The sequence below is a fragment of the Petaurus breviceps genome, unplaced genomic scaffold (assembly GCF_028583685.1).
Source record: "Petaurus breviceps papuanus isolate PSGF00001 unplaced genomic scaffold, PetGlider_PUasm1.0 90702, whole genome shotgun sequence".
Taxonomy (NCBI): domain Eukaryota; kingdom Metazoa; phylum Chordata; class Mammalia; order Diprotodontia; family Petauridae; genus Petaurus; species Petaurus breviceps.
Genome location: NW_027187317.1, coordinates 8,368,550 through 8,386,565, shown reverse-complemented (window position 1 = coordinate 8,386,565; position 18,016 = coordinate 8,368,550). Strand labels below are relative to the sequence as shown.

Sequence of the window (18,016 nt, the reverse complement as noted above, 5' to 3'; positions counted from 1 at the left end):
AAATACCTGATCTTTTTCCTTTTCTTGTTTGGTTTCATGTCCTCTTTGCCATTTTTCATTGCATCTGATACAGTCCGTCTTTATAACCTGACTAATATATAATGTGGAAAGTATTTACAGATCCTATGCTTGACTATAAGCCGCCATGGGGGAGGGTGGGGAGGGAGGGAGACAAAATGTGAAACTCAAGCAATTGTGGAATTGAATCCTGTAAACTAAAAGGAAACAAACAAATTAATTAAAAAAGAAAAAGAAACCACAGGAGTTGGGGCAGCTACCCATGTTTCCCCGATAATAAGACACTGTCTTATTAATTTTTTTGGACAGAAAAACACCAGAGGGCTTATTTTCAGGGGAGGGCTTATTTTAATGAACATTGACAGCAATGACATGTGACTCCTCTACAATTGCTTTCTTATAGTCAACAGTATAGCTCTTCCTTTGTGTACTCATGTCTGGGGGTCAAAACAGACAGAATAATAAAATTATGACCATCAGTCCTTCTTTTCACTCCATCATGCCCCCTGAGTTCTTCTTTTTTCCTCCATCATGCCCTTTTTATCCTCCATCATGCCCCCTCACTCCCGCTTACATACCGGGTTTTTATGTTGTCCTGCCTCAGCTCTCCTCCGCGGCACTGCTCTCAATGGCGCCAGCAAGTAAATCACTGGGGAAGAACAGGATGACGCGCTCACTGCTGCAGCTCTGATTGGATGCAGCTCGGAGCGCGGCGTGCATTTCACCCGGGTGGGGGGAGATGGTGCATACAGAGGGTACCGTAATATAGCACGTAGCGCAGGGGATCACCTTCACTACAGTAGCAATCTCAATAGGGCTTATTTTCTGGGGAGGGCTTACTTTAAAGGAATCTTACACAATAAGGGGAGGGCTTATTTTCGGGATACGTCTTCTTATTGGGGAAACACGGTAGGTGGCACAGTGAATAGAGCACCAGCCCTGGAGTCAGAAGGACCTGAGTTCAAATCCAGCCTCAGACACTCAACACTTACTAGTTGTGTGACTTTGGGCAAGTCACTTAACCCCAATTGCCCTGTCTTCCCCCCTCCAAAAAGCAAAAAAAAAAAAAAAAAAGAAACCACAGGAGTGTTCAAAGCAGAAATTGCATGCCACTTTCACTGTAGAACAGAAGTTCTTAATCTTTTTGTGTGTCATGGGCCCCTTTGGCACTCTTGTGAAGACAATGGACCCCTTCTCAGAATAATGCATAAAATAAAAATGTAGAAAACTACAAAAGAAACCAAAGGCTAGGGAAAATAAAGATGTAATTTTTCCTATCAAAGTTCATAGACCTTTTGATATCTAACTGCAGATCCATGATATGGTACCTAAGTTAATAGTTCTTGCTATAATGGATAGTTATGCTGTAGATAAAGTTTGGACTTCTAAAGTCCCATCCCACTGTAAGAATCTACGGAATTACTTCCTTGGTCTTAGATGGAAGTTTTCCATTTACAAAAGAAAAATGACTAAGTAATCTTTGGAGGATGTGATTTCCTTTCTTTCTTGGGTTAGGATTCAATGTGTTATGAGTTAAGAATGTAAGGCTTATTTAAAGTAAGAAGGATAGGATTCTGTATTATCAACATAGTATTCATGTTATGAGATATTAAAAGGAACTGACTCAGACACTGTTCTAAATATTTAAATTGTGATTTCTGTAACATTCTATTTTTCTTCTTAAAAAAGGCTTCTATGAATATGAATAGCATTTTTGCATATACCTGAACTTTCCTTCATCCTTCAAAATGATGTCCATCAACAATCCAGCCTATCTGCTCTCTAGAAATTGCCTAAATCTGCCATAGATTTTGAGGCAGTCTTTTAATAGCCTGCCCATATTATTCTTCCCTTCTCAAGGAATTCAGTACCTGTTTCATAGTCTTTCTTCCCCATCCAACCAACACTTTCATACTTAAGGCCTTCAATACATACACTTATATCTCTTTGAATACTCTGAGCTCCTCAACTACCTCAAATCCCTCTTTCTCAGTTACCTACAGGGATGATTATATTTTATTTCCTTTATCTACAGAGTCTCTAAATTAGTAGATAGGGGTAACACTGTGCTCATAGTTTCTCCCCTCCCCCCTCCTTAGATCTTAGGAAAGCATTTTGCTCCTTTCTTGGCTTCCATGACACTACTAACTAATCTATTTTTCATCATTCCTCAGGTTCCACTGATTATTTTTTTTTCTTTTTGGAAGGGGGGAGGCAGGGCAATTGGGGTTAAATGACTTGCCCAAGGTCACACAGCTAGTGTGTCATGTGTCTGAGGCTGGTTTGAACTCAGGTTCCCCTGACTCCAGGGCCAGTGCTCTATTCATTGTGCCACCTAGCTGTCCCCTGATTATTTTCAATTATTTCTTGCTCTTTAATCATGGATGGCCCACAAAATTCTGCCCTTTTTTCTTCATTTACACACTTTCTCACTGACCTCATCAACTCAGTTGGTAAGGACTTCAGCAGCCTATTTTAACTTAGGCAAAAAAGGAATCTCCACTTTTACAATTTGTGACATATATAAATCACCACCCAGTCCCTGTTTGGAGACTTTCAATGAGGAGAAATCCACTAGCTCTTAAAACAGATAGCTATATAGACAAACAGAGCATTTATTAAGAACTTACTGTATTCCAAGCACTCTTAAGTGTTGAGAATACATAGGCAAGCAAGACATCCCTGCCCTCAAGGAGAGTGCATTCTCTCAGGGAGATACAAAACATAAAGGAAGGCTAGAAATGCATATGGAATTATGGTGTAGAGATGGCCTAGAAGTGGGGTGGAGGCCTGATTCTGAACAAGATAGGGTGAAAAGTCACCTTTCTGAGCTGGAACACTCAGGGCCAGAGTCTACAATTGCATTTTGGGAGGTAATAAGGGATGAGTGTGGGAGGTTATAAGGGATGACTGCCAAAGAACAGGCCACACGGTGAGGAGATGGCCAGAAAGTCACAGCTCATTTGAACATCTCTAAGTGTTACTAATTTTTTCCTGACATTACGCCTAATTTAGCATTTTTATAACTACTACCCCTTGCTCCAGATTCTGCCCTCTGGGTTGAAACAGAACAAGTCTGAACAGTATAACCAAGTGAGAATTATGTGGTAAAAACCTCTATTATGTACACACCTACATCAATGCCAAACAACTTAATTCTAGTTCATAGCCACAGACTGCCTGTCTTTTCTTGGCCTTAATAAAAACAAAACAAAACAAAACAAAAAACCTCTCAAGATCTTCTAGTCTTAGATTGTCACAGAATTTCAACTCTATTTTCAGTTTAAAAAACTCAGATTACAAACAAATCATATTTATCGTACCTCATTGCAAAAACAGAAAACAAATAGTAATTGCCTCTTTTCCTCTAGAACACTGAAAAAGAAGGCGAAGGAAGCATTTTCCTCTTTCTTATGATCTTTTGAGAAGTTATCTGTGTAATAATCCTTCCTTGATTCTTTGTAGCTCCTTGCTTATGATACAAAGTACTTTCAGGTACCTTTGCAGCTAAATGTATTCTATTTTATCTTATCTTCATGCCCTGCTGAGAGAAAAGAAATGCATACCCCCAAGATCCTAAAGGAAAGTTATTTCAAATATTACATTAAAAATTCATAGGATTTTTGTAGGACTGAATTTGGAGTAAGGGATTGTAAGATTTTCAAATGATGATGCTAGGCAAAAATTGCATGAATCAAGGAGTCAACCATTAATTTTAAATACAGTCACAGGTTTATAATGAAGGAATCCAGATTATCTTGTAATGTGAGTTCTGACAGTCTTTCCCAGAGTCTCACCTGGTACATCTGAACCTTAGGGCCCTGATTAAGGAAGGGGTGTGGTGGGAACTGAGGTTTTAGAGAATCCATTCTTTAATGCCATAGACCAAAGTTTCCACCAGCTGTGCCCCCCCACCATGTTAGTGGGCGTTGCCAGTAATGTGTGAATATATTTTTAACAATCCGATGGGGTTGGGGTGAGGGGGAGCAGGATGTACACACAATTTGTTTAATGGGTATTATTAACATTTTCTCCATCACTTTCTTAAGACTAGGTAAGAAACAAAACAATAAATCAAGTACTGATTTGAAGCATTTGCTGATTTCTGAGGTGAAAGCTCACTGAAAATTTATCATGCAAGCAGGTTCAAGCTGGTTCCAGAACACCCCTACATGTAACTGGCAGCCCCAGTTCCACTTAACCACTTAACATTAATTAGCTTTTACAAAGGGATGTTTACCTCAAATATATATTAAAAAAAGACATACAAAAATTTCCCTGGACACCTCAGGAGCATAAACGTGCATAACCCCTACAGCAGTAATGTCAAATTCAGCTAGAAAGAGTCCACTAAATCATCCATAAGGATACCTGTGGGTCATGCTGATTTAGTTTTAAAACGTAAATTTGTCTGTTTTATTATATTTTTTATTAAACATTTCCCAATTACATTTTAATCTGGTCTTAGGGCACTCTAGAGAGTGTTGCTAGTGGGCAGTGTTTGACATTTCTCTATCATCACCCCATTGTGTGTGTGTGGTGGGGGGGGGGAGGGTGACAGATTAGGCTCATACTTAGGTCAGTTCATGCATGATATTGGTATCACTGAGTCTATGCCCAGATTCTTCATGAGTTCCACTACTCCTTCCAATGGACTGGAGTCCTGAAGATGTCTCTGTGTTCCTCAGAGTGTTGATGCTGCCCTGGCTGCAAAACCTGACCTGAATTCCAATTCCCAGATTCCTGTGATTTGCTCTTGTGAACTTTGAAAATGTCAGGTTTAGAGACTCCACTCACCTGGGATGGAAATTATAAATAAAAAGTCACGGACTGAGATTGTTTCTCAGGGTCATATATCTTCTAAAGCCTTCCCCTTTACTATAGGCATTCTCACTGGTTTGGGGAGGAAAAAAAAATATCAGATGAAACAAAGAGATAGCCAAACCTGACTGACCTTTTTTTTTTTTTTGATGTCTTAGTATTGAAATCATAACATCTGGGTTTGAATCCTATTTCAGTCTCTTAATAACTATGTGAACATGGGCAAGTGTATTTTCCCTATAACATTGCTTACCTTACACGGTTCACATAAGGAAAACACTCTGAAAAAAATATTAAAAATTAATTTGTGTCTTATGTAAAAAGAGTAAGTGGCTTCATCCAATGGCTACATATCCAATTGAAAAAGGCTCTTCCCAATCACATGATAGCCAGCTGGAGCCAGTCACAGTGTCTATGAAATCTCCACAATCTCTCCCTTTTTGGTCATCACAACTCACCTGAGAGCAAGATCTCTCGTGTCCTCCATGTGGATTAGTTGGATCAGCCAAGCAAGATGATGGGATCTGCCCAAGCACCAGATCCCCACTATAAACTGTAACACCTCACAGGATCATACGGCTGGAAGTGATTCTCAAGGTGGGCTAATACGACTTCTTCATTTTACAGAAGAAGAAATGAAATGCAGAGAAGTGAAATTACTTTCCCAACGAAGGCACAGAGGTATGAAGGAGCAGAACTGGGATTTGCACCCCAGGCCTATGGCTCCAAATCCAGCACTCTTTCCCCTGTACAAAACTACTTCAAATAAGAAAAGGTAACTAAAGCCTGCTCCATTATATTTTATCCATAGATATTATATTTTATTTGTTAATCACTTAAATTCAGTGAGACCAAGACTTTGTTGTTGTTTCGTCATTTCAGTTGTGTCTGACTCTTTGTGACCTCATTTGGGGTTTTCTTGGCAAAGATACTGAATTGATTTGCCATTTCCTTCTCCAGGCTCATTTTACAGATGAAGAAACTGAGGCAAACAGAGTTAAGTGGCTTGCCCAGGGTCACACAACTAGTAAGCGTCAGCAGCTGAATTTGAATGCAGAAAATAAGTCTTCCTGACTTCAGGCACAGCACTTTATCCACTGTACCACCTAGCTATCTGACATCATTAGTCAGGGAGAAAGTTCTTCTATAGCAGCTAAGCCATGCCCTTTTCTAGGAATATGGCTGAAATGAGAATCAGAGGATCCATCTTCCTTATTTGATTCTGCATTACAGAAAAAAAGCTATCAGATGAAACAAAGAGATAGCCAAAGCTGACTCTGACCTTTTTTTTTTTTTGATGTACTAGTCTTAAAGTCAGAACATCTGGGTTTGAGTCCTAATAGCTGTGTGAATATGGGCAAGTATATTAGACCTATAATATTGCCTACCTTATAGGGTCCACATGAGGAAAACACTCTGAAAAAAAAATAAAAAAATTAATGTGAGTTGTTTTGTAAGTAGAGTAAGTGGATTTATACAAGTTCTGACTAAACAGGACATCCACTTACTCTAAACATTCTGGAGCCAAACATGATAAACCACTTAGTCCAGTCCTTAGAATGAAGAGACATACAGACTGTCTACAAGAAATTTCTGTTTTTGATCTTTGCTTCCATTTTGTTATAGTATATTTTTTTTATCTCCAATACACCTTGCACCACCAAGCTGATTCAGCAAGCAAATAGATGACCCTAATGCAACTGTGACAGGTGAAATATCACCAAGTAAAATTCTAAAGCACCAACAGGCTTTATTTATGAGAGTCCTTTCAGTGTGACTTGTGATGACAAGAATGCAATAGTTTCTCACAAAAGGACTGTGAAAAGAGGTCATTTGGAGAAAGTTCAGTTGTTGAGGAGTAACTGAACAACTTCCAGGGCCTTTCGAGAAAGGGAACAGAGTTTTCTCATGTCCTGTGGATGAAGACAAAGGGTTTAATAGGACACACTCCACCTGGACTATTTGTGGAGTGTCTGAAATACTAAGAGGTACTCAGTTAAAACTCATTGCATTGAAATAAACTTGGGTCTTCTTTGGTTATCCTCTGTGGTTTTTAACCTATGGAAGGAACTTGGTCAAGCAACAGTCTGCTGCTGAGACTGATCAACTGGGATACTGGAACAGGGAAAAGGGTTTTATGTTGAACTCAAGTGAAACCTGGGGATTGCAATCTCATTGTGTAGTGGAAAGAACATTGAGCTGGGAGCCAAGAAGCTGGCTTCTCTTTTTGACCTCGAGGACATCTTTATCTCTGAGTCTTAGTTTTGTTTTTTTTTCTTTTTTTTCATCTATAAAATGAAGGAGTAAAGTGGCTGAACCAGCTTCAACTCTAAAATGCTTCTAGTTCTAATGGTCTATGTTTCCATGATACCTCTGGGGCCAAGGCATGACAATCTTTTCTCTCCCAGGCCATCAATCTCTTCCAGGGATGATGAAAGGCAGAAACTAGAACAAAAAAGAATGAGCTCAAACAGATTGTGCCTGTCAGAAATGAAAAGTGCTAAGGACTTGTACTGCCAGTTGAAGGGACTGAGTGTTCAATTTGCCTGACAGTAGGATAATCAATAAAATTCTCCTCCTTAGCCTCCCTTCCCCAACAGTCACTGACATGATCTTTCTGTGTACATCTTGTTTGAAAGGATTCTGAATATCATCCAAGTTCTCATTGTTTAGAAAAATAGGTGTCATGGCCTTTAGTTTATTTGATATTTGAGTCTATGGAGGTTGTAAACAAGTTGATAGCTAGTAGCTCCCTCTTGTTCTTCCTATTTCTCTCCATTTTTTCCTCTCTCTAGACCTTAAAAAAGCATGTGCAAGGTCTCGCATGCTGCCTGGTGGAGTATGTTCCTCTAATTTCCCATACAAGAGTGATTTGCTTCTCTCTCAGGTATATTGCACTGAAATGGCCCAGGGCTGGATTATAAGTCTAGCTCCAGGAGAAGACTTCACTAGGCCCAAAAAGTGGACCAGCCACAAGCAAGCAGATAATAGCAAGGACAAACAAGTAAATGAAGGACTTTAGAACCTGCTGATTGTAACGATAAAATTTTGTGGTTTCTCCTGTTAAAGTCAACCTGTTTTATAAGTGAACTGATATCTGATGCTCTCAGAAATGACTTTTGCATTGATTATTACCCTAAATAAATGGAAGTGTATTTGGATTCCACGAGTATATGTGACTTTTGCTAGTGTTGTGTTTTCCACTAGGGAGTTAGGCTTAGCACATATGCTCTCCTGAGCTAACATCTCTGGTGAAAATGGTTTGTCTTGTTTTTATATGTTTTGTTTTTAATATATCTACATTCTAACATGTCTGCATTCATATATATATTTAATATATCGACATTCTAACTCTTTTGATTATAGGTACATTCTTAAGAAACAGCTGACTCAGAGATGGGCCTGGGGTTCTAACCAGTGGAGCTAAGCATGTAGCATGTCAGGACTTTGGCCATGAGCCCCATTAGAAGCACTCTGACTGCAAGCCCTGGGGATGAATTGTTCGTCAATGGCTTTCTGGGATTCTACGCCTAGCTCTGCCCCTTTTCACCAGGACTGTATTACATTACTTCTTAATTCAGACCAGGAGGATTAATGGCCTATTAATGGCCCATCTCCATGAAGACAGAGTAACCCACTCCACAGACTATCCTGACATTGTGGGCCTTTGCAATTTGAGCAGGCAGGGATCCTTGAGAAGTTGCTGAATTTGATCTGCCAATAAAACATGGTATTTCTTCCCATTCCTGGAATTTTAAAATATAAAAACAAAATACTAAGTCATTCTTAATATTAATATTGTCAGTATACATTTAACATTACTAAAAATTTTGTTATAGGAAAAAAGTTTAAGTATAATGTTTCAGGACACTTTCTGAATGGGACCTTAAGGAATAAGGGACTGAAGATACAATTCTTCAAAGCACTATATGTTCAGAGCTCCTTCACGGCTACCAGCAAAATCTACACTGAATTCATTGAAGAAAATCAACATGAGATGAAATGATTGCCACCTGGACTGATACGTGGTGACCACACCTAGTGTATCTTTAGTGGCCATGACTGTTGTATAGATTTTTTGGACCAAAAACATTTTCCCTGCCCTCAAGAAGTCTATGTTCTAATGAGGGAGACATATAAATAACTATATACATAGAATACAAATAGGGAAGTTTGGAAGAGAGATTTTTTTGGAGGAAAGACAATTTCTATTTTTCACATTTTGAGTTTGAGCTACCTTTAAGATAAAGTTTAAGATGTCTAATAGTAGTATGTACAACAGTCTTGTAAAAGATTTATAGAAATGTGAAAGGAGATTTATAGGTTGGTAGTTGCTTATGATTGTTCAGATTCCTTTTAAAAATAGTTTTATCTATAATCTCTTCCATTGTTTTAATCTTCCCATCTTTGAAATATCTTGAAAATCATTCTCTGAGTGCCTTTAAAAAGGTGCTATCCTCAGCATGAATTTCTTCCACATGAATTCAATTCAATTTCATGTCCATTTTTGGTTCTTCCATTTTCCTCTTGAAATATTCTCAGGATAACCTGGCTTAGCTAGGTCTCATACCTTCTTTAAAGCTTTCCCTCAAGTACTTTTCACTCTTTTGTGACGTGATGTTGTCCATATAATTTTCCATGACCTGTCTCCATAATTTTGTGAATATGAGCTTGTACTCTAAATCAATTTTACTCTTGGCTCCTATGTCTTACTGCTTGGCAAGAAGATTGAGTGTTTGCTGGCTCAAGCATGTTCATAACTCTCTTGGCTTCTTCATTGTGGCAATTGGTTTAAATCCATTAAATTTCTCTAAGAAATGGTGAGAATTGGGAGAAGAGCCAAGATGGCAGAGCATAGGCAGCAACTCATTCTTGAACTCTTCCAATATTCCCCTAAAAACAACTTTAAAATAAAGCCTCAAATCAACTTCTGGAGTGGTGGAGTCAACAAAAGGTCAGAGTGAGACATTTTTCCAGCCCAAGACAACTTAGAAGGTCAGGCAGGAAAGGAATGTTGTGCCAAGGTGGTGGTTGGCTCAGAGCTTAGTGCAGGTTGAGGCAACAGTTCCCACACAACACCAGCAGCAGATACAGACAACTGTGGTAGTGGCAGCAGCTTCCTAAGCTCTCATCCCATAGACAGTAAAGGAGTTGGACAACTTGTGAGAAAGTAATTAGAGGGGACCCTTTGCTGGTACTGGATCCAGGACCTTGTTGCATTGCCCACACATAGTTTTGTGCCCCAGTTGCAGGGAGGAAGGGAACACTTGTGCTTGCAGCTGAAAGGGTGCAGAGGTCCTGGTTATAGTTCTAGGGCACAGAAGAGTGGCTGTGATTGCTTACAAGAGAGCAGGGGTCCTAGTCTCAGTTCCAAAGCAAATTGGAGTGCTAGTGTTAGAATTAGAATTACAATGAAAAATAATCTATGAAGAAAAACTGAGGGTAAATCTTTGGGGGAAAAAAAATTAGATATTTAATGAAATAGAGGACTCCTCAGCATTTCTTTTTTTTTTCTTTTTAGAGGACAATTGGGGCTAAGTGACTTGCCCAATGTTACATGGCTAGTTTTGTGTGTGTGTGTGTGTGTGTGTTAAGTGTCTGAGGCTGGATTTGGACTTAGGTCCTCCTGTATCCAGGGCCAGTGCTCTACTCACTGTACCACCTAGCCACCCCTCTCCTTAATTTCCACTGCCAATTCTAGAGGACAGTTATTAAAAAAAGTGCTTTTTGTAACCTTAAAGTATTATATACATATTAATTATTATTTTATCTGTTTTTATTGCAATTACTTTTGTTGAATTTTCATTGTTTCTAGTTGTTGTTGTGGTGTTTGTCCTTTGTTTTCAAAGAGGACCATGACATCAGGGAAAGGATGACATGACTTGCAGTTGGCTTTTATTTGAGGGAGGGAGGGTTGTAAAAGGTCACCAACCTCACTTTCTCCTCCAGAGCCATCTGGGTGCAGTGGCCAGATATTCATCAGGACAACTGGAGATGGCCCAGGATGTTTCTAGTATCAATAGCTTATGAAACCAATTAGGTTGAAGCTTTAGCAAGTGAATGCACTATCTTTTCCCTTTCTTATCCTTTGTTCTAATGTAATATAAATTTGGATATTAGTGCTAAATAGTTAAAGGTATGACTCCATGAAATAATTGATTCTAAAATATAACCCATATTTAGTAGCCAGTCATTTCCTTTTTGTCAAAATATTATCAGTCTAAATTATTTTGTGATACTCAGTTTTCCCCTCTCCTTGCCCCTCCAATATTTATTCTGAGATATTTACAAGTTATAAGCCTGGGAAATATTACCTAACACTTGGAAACTAGAGATTATTATGGCTATGGTTCCTGGGAAACTCAAATCTACAAAGGATAGCAAAATCTTCCTTCCTTACATTTTAATGATACATATACCTATCCCTTTAATGATACATATACCTATAACTTTAAGCCATAATGAGAACTGTGAAACAAAGAAAAAATCATTTCTGAAGATGAACCTCTATATAACTAACCTGACTTTCAGTCTGCAGATGCTGTGTTGCTGGCAACATACTTGAAGCTTTCCAAAATTTGTGTTCTTTTGGCAATAGTCATTGAAAAAACAGTTTCATGATGACACAATAGACTAGGAGTTATGTAGAGACTTAAAGGATACAATATTACTTCAAAGTCAGACAATCAATAACATTAATAATTTTTCTTTACAATTTTTCAGGCTGCACCTGAAATTCTGAAGAGGGATAAAGAAAAGGATGGGATTATTAGCTACCTCTGACAAATAGAGCTGTGGGTCTAGCCTGCTATGTTCTTCAACTAGGTGGCAGACTCAGGGCTGAGAAGCTGCCATGGGGGGTTAGGTAGAATTAGCCTGAAATGAATTTGTTTTTACAAATAGTTCTCACTTTATGTAAGTAGATTGTTCTGCAGACCTGTACATAAAAGGATTTTTTCCTTAATGCAAATTTGCCGCTACCCACCAACTTTACTTAGCCTATATAACAAAGGCATACACAAAATGATACCTTTATGTGTCATAAAATGTGCTAAAATTCAGATATATTAAACACTATGCCACAATAATAAACAGAATTATGAAATGAAAGTTAAAGTAAATGATAAAGCATGCACAATACTGTATAGTAAAGTTAGCATAGGTTGGAGTATGTTGCTCCTTCCCAGTCCACTGCAATCCCAATCCACTGGTCTTTATCAAAAAAGTTGTCTGAACAACTTTTTTTTTTTAAGGAAACAATTAAGAAATGTTTGGAAAGTGGCTCTTTTTTTGTCCTAATATATTTGACAATAGCAAGCAATATTATCCTCAACTTGTCTTTGAACTTTTAAAAATCTTGAAGTTTTTGGATCCATCTTTTCAATACAAGAAAAAAAAATGGACTCAAATGATAAAATGCTTCTACCAACGGTTTCATTGTGAATCTTTTTTTTTGGCTTGACCTCAGATTCTGAAACTTCCTTTTCTTTTCATAATCTTTGCAGCTACCAGTTCAATCAGATTCTCACTCAAAAATTCTCCATGAAACTCACTCTACTCCTCCACTTCATTCTCATCTGCTTCTAGCTTGAATTCTTGTGCTAAATTTACAGTTTTATTACTCACTTTAAGCTTTTTATCTTTGTCAAATCTATGAAAATCTAAAATGAACTGTGGGTATACTTTTCCCCAAATTCTCTTCATATGTGTTTCTGTTATATCTTCCCCTGTCTTAGTGATGTTCCAAACTGCATTGAAAATATTAAATGGCTTCCAGAAATTTCTCAATGTCAGGTCCTTATCTGCAACCGAAGCTTCAATTACCTGGACAAATGTGTATGTGTGTGTGTGGGGGGGGAATTCACCTTCACAATCACTTCCTTATCTAAAGGTTAGGTTCTAATAATGAGTTAGTGTTATGGGGAAGGTAGAACACTTTTACATTTTCATTAAAATTATTCAAATGGGAAGGGTGACCTGGGGCATTATCTAAAATAAGTAAGATCTTGAAAGGAATTCCATTATTATAAAACTTTTCTATTCAAAGATGATAAAGGTAATCCATGCCTAAGGGTTAGTGGAAATAATGCCCAGGTAGTATTGTCTTGGGCAGCTAGGTGGCCCAGTGAGTAGAGTGCAGAGCCTGGAGTCAGGAAGACTCCTCTTTGAGAGTTCAAATCCAGCCTCAGAAACTTACTAGCTATGTGACCCTGGGCAAGTCACTCCTCTTTGCCTCAGTTCCTCATCTGTAAAATGAGCTGGAGAAAGAAATGGCAAATCACTCCAGTATCTCTGCCAAGAAAGTCCCAAATGGGGCCATGAAGATTCAGCCACCACTCAACAGCAAAAAGTGTTGTTTTGCTGATTCTTTTCAATACATAAGATTTTTCTGAGTGGTGGGTGCACAAGAACAGGTTTCAATTTGAAAGTATCAAATGAATTCACTTCAAGTAGAAGAGTAACCATTTTTCAAAGCTTTATTCCTAGACATAGTTTTTTCCTTCAATGAGATTGTCTGAGACAGCATTCTTTGGTAAAACAGGCTGGTTTCATCCACTTTAAAAATTTTTTCTAGCAAGTAGGACCTTCATCTACTATTTTTTGCAGGACTTCTGGGAATTTATTTGCTGCTTCAATATCTGCACTTGCAGACTTTCCTAACACTTGCACATTATGACATCCTGCATGATTTTTAAATCATTCAAACTTGTTGTAAATACCTGTGTTCTTTCAGGGCACTTTACCTTTAAATCCTCAAAGATTTGAGCCCTGGTTGAATTGTCATCAAACTTAAAGGAATATTCCTCTGATATTGGTCTTCTATCCACACAGTTAATAGTTTCTCCATCTCTAGAACATAATCTTCTCTTTGTTTTGACAGATAAGTTGACTTCATGAAAGCACTGCTTTTTTCATGCTCCTTTATCTGGACAGCATTCTTCACTATAGTGTTCACATTCAACACCAAAAGACTAAGTTCATATGCTATCGATGACAATTTTTCTCTTTCATATTTTCTAATTATTTTCATTTCTCAGTCTATTGGCTTATGCTTATGAGATATTTCGCTTTTCCCCTCAGGAACATGTTTGCCAACAGCCATGGTGAAGCTATGAGGATCATAATTGAACACATATGGAAACTGGCTTATAGATGTTTCTCAGCTTCCCATTTATACTGCATGCCTTGTCGTGTCTTATTGTATACTATCTACTTGTAATTTTTGTAAGTTTTTTTGGATTGCAGATTTTTTTCCAGACTTTCTTTAAGTAAAGTTGAATTTCCATAATGCAAATTTATATAAATTAAGATCTGTCTGTACTCTACTGTAATCAACAAGCTTTCCCCTGGGCCTTAAATTCTTTTAACAGTGACCCAGGATTTGCTAGCCACATATCTTCCATCTTCTTAATGGGTCAGATTCTCTAAGAAGAGGGACTGGATAGTACCTGACATTCTATATTGGATTTAGAAGATGGCCAGTCTTTTCCTGCAATGTATTATTAATTCAGAAATCAAGGAGAAGGTGGGGAGTAGGATTTCCATTCTCTAAATTTTTAGCAGTATATAGTGATGATGCCTTAATTAATAAACCTCTTGAAAATTAAGATCCTCTATAATAAAGGCAGTTTTGTTACATAACTACATTAATAAAAACAAGACCTTCATGAATCTTGTTAAGCTAATGGCCATGGGTCAGATGGCTCAAGTGTTGATAGTTGTTTTTCTCATTTTCCTATTTTATTGATACTGCTTGCTGTGATACTACAGAAAATTTCTACCAAAAACCTGAACTGCTTGCCCTTCCCCACAAAGTGCATAACCTGTGAGCACTCAAGCAAACTCATCTAAGTGGAATTGAGACTGATTTTACTTGTCATTTTCCACTTGTTTTGTTTCCTGATTGTTAACAGAAAAGAAGGCAATGTGCTTTAACTTTAATTGTTCCATAACAACATTGTCCATGACCTCTGACCTGAGTTTTGTTGCCCTTAATCAGTAGTAGGGGAGGGAAAGAATACATATTTGTTAAACAGATGTACCAGATTGTACTAGGCAATTTTCAAGTATTATCTTATTTGATCTTTACAACAACTCTATGAGGTAGGTGCTATTACTGTCACCCTTGTTTTACAGTTGAGGAAACTGAGACAAACAGAGGTTAACTGACTTACCCAGGGTCATACAAATAGAGTCTGGGGTCATATTTGAACTCAGGTCTTCCTAAATCCAGGTTTGTGACACCTAGCTGCCTGGTATAGAGATTGCTGCTGTATTTTGTTTGTTTAAAGACATGTGTCATAAAACTACTCAGATAGCTAAAATATGATTTTAAGAAATATGATTGAATTCATTTCCCACTCCCCCACCTCACCATCCTTTTGAGTTCCAGAAACCAAATAGCTGTGGAAAAAGAGTCAGATACAAGACAATGGTTTTTGCTTTCTCCCAACCTACAGCCACAAAAGCTGGGACTAAATATTAGCATCCTCGCTACTGATCAGACCTGGTATCTGTAAAGTGTTTTACAATTTTACTGGCATCTACTTTTTTCCAGTTTCCCACCACCACCACAAAAAGTGCTATAACAAATAAACAAAAACTGCAACTACAAATACTTTGACACACACACACACACATATGGAACCTTTATATCTTTGACTTCTCTGAGTATATACCTATTAGTGGAAATATCAGCTTAAAGATATGAACAGTTTAGTTTAATCTCAATTTATGTTTTAGCACATTAATTCAGATTGTTGTGATCTTTCTGAAATTTAATCCTATTATCCACTGAATTAGTCACACTCTATTTTGTAGATTTGGTTGGTGTGTCTTCTATATTGTTAGCCAATTAGTTGATGAAAATGTTGAGTAGCCAGATACCCAAGAATGCTGATTGAACTTTTCTTCTAGGTTGCTAACTATTAAATATTTTAAATTTTCTTCTGAATGGTAGTTCAATCAATCATCAATCCAACAAATATGCTGTCACCCAGTTTATTTCTTCCATCTTTTCCAAAGGGATATCATGCCATATTTTTGTTAAATGTCTTTTTACAATCAAATATAATAACTCTGTAGTTTTATCCTAGTCAGAATGTAGTCATAAAAATGAAATGAAATTATTTTTGTCATTTGCTCTTAGTAAATACATCTTGGCTTCTAGTGATAACCTCTTTCCTTTAAAAGTAGTCACGAAGTGTTTAAAACTCCATTTTTATTGTTATCAGAATGCCTGTCTTTTGAACCCTGTGCATTCTGTGATTTAAACAAAAATCTCAGTGTTATATTGTCTTCCTTCCTTACTGACCAGGGTACCCAAACCAACCCCTTGAATTCAGTACATTTCCTTAGTCATACTTAGCTTCATGTATTACTGAAATTAAATCCAGTTTCCCTTTTCTACAGGTCTGCTAGATCCTATTTGCTAAAGAGTCCTCTTGGTAGGAAAGCAGCAAGCAAATTATTAATGCCAAGAAACTGGTTTTGAGTGAAATCATCTATGGAAAACTAACTCTTCTATAGTCTTAAACCAAGTAAGAAGGGGAGAGAAAAGGAAAAGCCAATTGTTAAGACCAGTATGGGAGTAAAACAGGAATATGCAGTGAATTAGAAGAGAAGCTGTCAGGTGCCTTAAACCTATGATGAAGTGACTGTCCTTGGGGAAGAGGAGTGGATCCCATCAACAGCTTGCAGCTTAAGCGGCCAACACTCTATCACTATCTTGTTCCCCAAGGTAATAATATTGGTGCCCTGAGTTTTCATATTGACAGCTTCTACAACCCTGTCTAGAAGTGAGCAGCACTATTTCCTGGGTGATATTTTCCCAACCAGAACAAGCCACAAATGCACCTCCTGGTGTGTGAAATTCCAACTAGAGTCACAGAGAAGATTCATGCAGCATGGGAAACCAGTCCTGCCTAAGACACCATTTCAGTTTCCTTGAGTTATACGAAAGACTATTGCCTTGTATCTTTCAGCTCAGCAACCTCAGACCCATGCTCTGCTGTTTCACAACACAGTATTCATTTCTTATTCAATAATAACCCTTTGCTATTAGGTGATTCCCCATTGTATATCCTTGAGTAACCTCAACCCTGATGGAGTAGAATTATTTGCAGGTACAACCATTCTGACAATCTGCCCAATCAACATCTCTAAACATTTGTTAAGGGTCTACTATACACAGGGCATTGCATTGTTCCCTGGTAGATAAGGGTGAGAACAAAACAGATCCTACCCTCAAGGAACTTATATATTCCACTTGAGGGGTGGGGTGGGGATTGGTACATTTGAATAAAGTAAATACAAAACATATTCAAAGTAAATGCAAGGTAATTTGGGGGTAGGAATGAGACATTGCAGCTGGGGGTGATCAGGAAAAGTCTCATGTAGGAGGGGATACTTAAAATGAGCTCTGAAGAAAGAGTGGAGAGATGAAAGCAATCTAGGCAGGGGAGTGTAGCAAGCACCCCAAGCGTCCTCAGGGTTTGCCGCCAACACAGGTTCCTGGATCTGCCCTGACAAAGGAAAGCAACTCAAAATGGGTTAACAAGCTCACTTCAATCAGTCAGACATACATCGTTTACCTTGTTCAGGGGAAAAGGGTCAGCACCCCGAACTTCAGAATATACAGACAGAATTATCAAGACAGAAACAGATCAAGTAGACAGATTTCCAAATTGTCCAACCATTACATCCATACCCAATTAACATCTGGGTTTCAACATCTGGGTTTTTCAAAGCCGGGGGACTGTCAACAACGGCTTCCCATAATTCAGATCAAATCACAGAACACTTCTCAAAGTGAGCCCCAAAACAAAGCTACACATCAGGGTTTATATAGCCTTCTCTTGGCTCAGAGAATGTAACAACCTTGTTGAGTCACTGGCCAATCAAGAAGTATCTACTGAAAAACAAGCCTCCCACCCCAGGCTCCAGGTACACTTTAGCCTAGGGGCAGGGAAGATCTTTAAATTTGCATTTCCATTACAGGGAGACACCCTGTCCAAAGACATGGAGATGAGAAACAGAATGTTGTGTGTGAGGAACTGCAAGAAGTTTGGTTTAACTCAACCATAGATCACAAGATCACATGATGAAGATTATTTGTGTCTAATAATAAGTCTGGAAAGGTAAGCTGTAGCCTGGAGATTCTAAACGGCTTTAAATG

The 18,016-nt window shown here is 38.1% G+C and overlaps 1 long non-coding RNA gene across 8 annotated transcripts in view; it reads right to left on the bottom strand.

The window, feature by feature from the left end:
- LOC138144653 (uncharacterized) overlaps positions 1 to 17,692 on the bottom strand; it is a 27,037-nt gene extending 9,345 nt beyond the window's left edge. The window contains exons 1-6 of one of the 8 annotated variants that reach the window (XR_011164000.1): positions 17,433 to 17,679; positions 6,228 to 6,255; positions 5,298 to 5,453; positions 5,093 to 5,120; positions 4,816 to 4,911; positions 597 to 667 (exon numbers count right to left, since the gene is read on the bottom strand). This is a non-coding gene — a long non-coding RNA (uncharacterized lncRNA). Of the gene's footprint in view, positions 1 to 596; positions 668 to 4,815; positions 4,912 to 5,092; positions 5,121 to 5,297; positions 5,454 to 6,227; positions 6,256 to 7,210; positions 7,285 to 17,432 lie in introns of all 8 variants that reach the window. The other 7 variants (XR_011163999.1, XR_011164003.1, XR_011163998.1 and 4 more) reach the window with 7 other exon arrangements.
- Between the last annotated feature and the right edge of the window lie 324 nt (positions 17,693 to 18,016).